Raw genomic sequence first — 2,812 nt, 5'->3', positions numbered from 1 at the left:
GCCCCTCCCCCAAGTCCCTCCTCCCTACCTTTTATCTTAGCCTGCTGGGCACACTTTCCTCATTCCTGAAGAAGGGCTTATGCTCGAAATGTCGATTCTCCTGTTCCTTGGATGCTGCCTGACCTGTTGCGCTTTTCCAGCAACACATTTTTAGCTCTAATTTTCACAACCCCATTCTCCTGCTTTCTTCCCATAGCCCTTGATACTCCAGAACCTATCTATCTCAGTCTTAAATATACTCAATGACTTGACCTCCACAGCCTTCTGTGGCAAAGAATCCCATAGATTCACCACTCTCTGGCTGAAGAATTTTCTCCTTATCTCTGTTCTAAAAGGTCTTCCTTTTACTCGAAGACTATGCCCTCAGGACCTAGTCTCTCCTACCAATGGAAACATCTTCCCAACATCTACTTTGTCCAGACCATTCAATATTCTGTATGTTTCAATTAGATCCCCCCCAATCCTTTTAAACTTCAGACTTCTGAATTGTCTCCCCATTAGAAAATAGTGCATACCTATTTTTCTTCCTACCAAAGTACATGACCTCTCACCTTTCCACATTGTACTCCATCTGCCACTTCTTTGCCCACTCCTATCATGTTCAAAACTTCTGCATCCTCGTCCCTCTACCTATCTTTCTATCATCTGCAAACATAGTCAGAATGCCCTCAGTTCCTTCATTGTTAATGTATAAAGTTGTGGTCCCAACACACCGCCTTGCAAAACATTTATTGTCACTGGCTGCCATCCTGAGAAGTACCTTTTTATCACCACTCTCTGCCTACTGCTAGACAGCCAAGCTTCTATCCGTGCTAGCACCTTGCCTCTAACACCTTGGACCCTTATCTTACTCAATAGCCTCCTGTGTAGCACCTTGTCAAAGGTAGATAACATCCATTGGCTCTCTTTGGTCTAACCTGTTCGTTACTTCCTCAACGAATTCTAGCAGATTTGTAAGATGTGACCTCTCCTTGATGAAACCAAGCTGACTTTGCCCTATTTTACCATAGAGGAGAAAGTGAGGTCTGCAGATGCTGGAGATCAGAGCTGGAAATGTGTTGCTGGAAAAGCGCAGCAGGTCAGGCAGCATCCAGGGAACAGGAGAATCGACGTTTCGGGCATTCCTGAAGAAGGGCTTATGCCCGAAATGTCGATTCTCCTGTTCCCTGGATGCTGCCTGACCTGCTGCGCTTTTCCAGCAACACATTTCCAGCCCTATTTTACCATAGACTTCCAAGTATTCAGAAATCTCCTCCTTCACAATGAATTCCAGGATCACACCCATGACTGAGGTTAGGTTAATCCATCTGTAATTTTCTCTCTTGTCTTACTCCCTTTTTTTAAATAGGGGTGTCACGTTAGCAATTTTCCAGCCCCCTGGGATCCTTCCTGATTCTAATGCTTCCTGAAAGATCAGCACTAACACCTTCATTAGCTCTTCAGCTATCTCTCATAGAACCCTGGGGGGTGAAGTCCATCTGGTTCAGGTGATTTATCCTAATTTAAACTAATAAATAAGTGACTTACAAATCAGACTCCTTACCCATGAGAAGATGAAATCCTGTCCCTCACATTAGAAGATCAAGACTGCTTCTGCCAGAATACCAAGCTATCCATGTCCTAACAACTGATTGTAAATATTTTCTGAACTCTCTTCAAAGATATATCTGAGACAGGAAGGTTTGAGTTATACATAGAGGCTGGATTTTCTGGGATGTTTTTATCTGGAGCATAGGAGGTTGAGTGGTGACCTTTTGTAGGGGTTCTAAAATCATGAGGGGCATGATAAGGTGAATAGCAAAAGTCTTTTCTCTAGTATCGGGGAGTTCAAAACCAGATGGTATATGTTTAAGGTGAGAGAAAAAAGATTTAAAAGGGACCTGAGGGGCAACTTTTTCACACAGAGGGTGGTTTGTATGTGGAATGAACTGCCAGAGGAATTAATAAATGTAGGTAGAGTTACAACATTTAAAAGACATTTGGACAGGTACATGAATAAGAAAGGTTTAGAAACAAATGGGACTAGTTTAGTTTGGAAAAGGTGGTCAGCATGGATGAGTTGGACCAAAGGGTCTGTTTCCATGCAGTATGACTTTGACTCTAACGTACTCTTCATTCCAGTGTAACTCTCTCAGTAATTCCACTGTTGGTGTCATTCATGGCACATAATTCTAACCTTTGTGTCTTGCAGCTGCCAACAAGATGTCTGTGATCCTAGTGGAGAAATAGCCTGCACTATCCAAAGGCACCTTCTTCTTCTCTGAGGAAGAGACATCGCCAATGCTGCCTCCTGTACCTTCCACCAGCTCAGGTAGATGCATCAGCCTTAGAACATTTGGGAGCATAATCTGGTGAGTACCTCACTGCGACAGCTTCTTAGTTGGCCAGAGAGGAAATATTGCAGGCCAGTTGGAGACTGGGCACCTGCTCAGCCCAGGGTAAAAACAATGAGTGCAGATGTTGGAAACCAGATTCTGGAGCAGTGGTGCTGGAAGAGCACAGCAATTCAGGCAGCATCCGAGGACAGGCAAAATCGACGTTTCGGGCAAAAGCCCTTCATCAGGAATAAAGGCAGAGAGCCTGAAGCGTGGAGAGATAAGCGAGAGGAGGGTGGGGGTGGGGATAGAGTAGCATAGAGTACAATAGTTCAGTGGGGGAGGAGATGAACGTGATAGGTCAGGGAGGAGAGGGTGGAGTGGATAGGTGGAAAAGGAGCTGGGCAGGTCGGACAAGTCCGGACAGGTCAGGGGACCGAGTTTCTGGAGGTTAGAAGCTAGGATGAGGTGGGGGAACGGGAAATGAGGAAACTGTT

The sequence above is a fragment of the Chiloscyllium plagiosum genome, chromosome 9 (genome assembly GCF_004010195.1).
Source record: "Chiloscyllium plagiosum isolate BGI_BamShark_2017 chromosome 9, ASM401019v2, whole genome shotgun sequence".
Taxonomy (NCBI): domain Eukaryota; kingdom Metazoa; phylum Chordata; class Chondrichthyes; order Orectolobiformes; family Hemiscylliidae; genus Chiloscyllium; species Chiloscyllium plagiosum.
Note: the sequence above shows the minus strand (reverse complement) of the source record.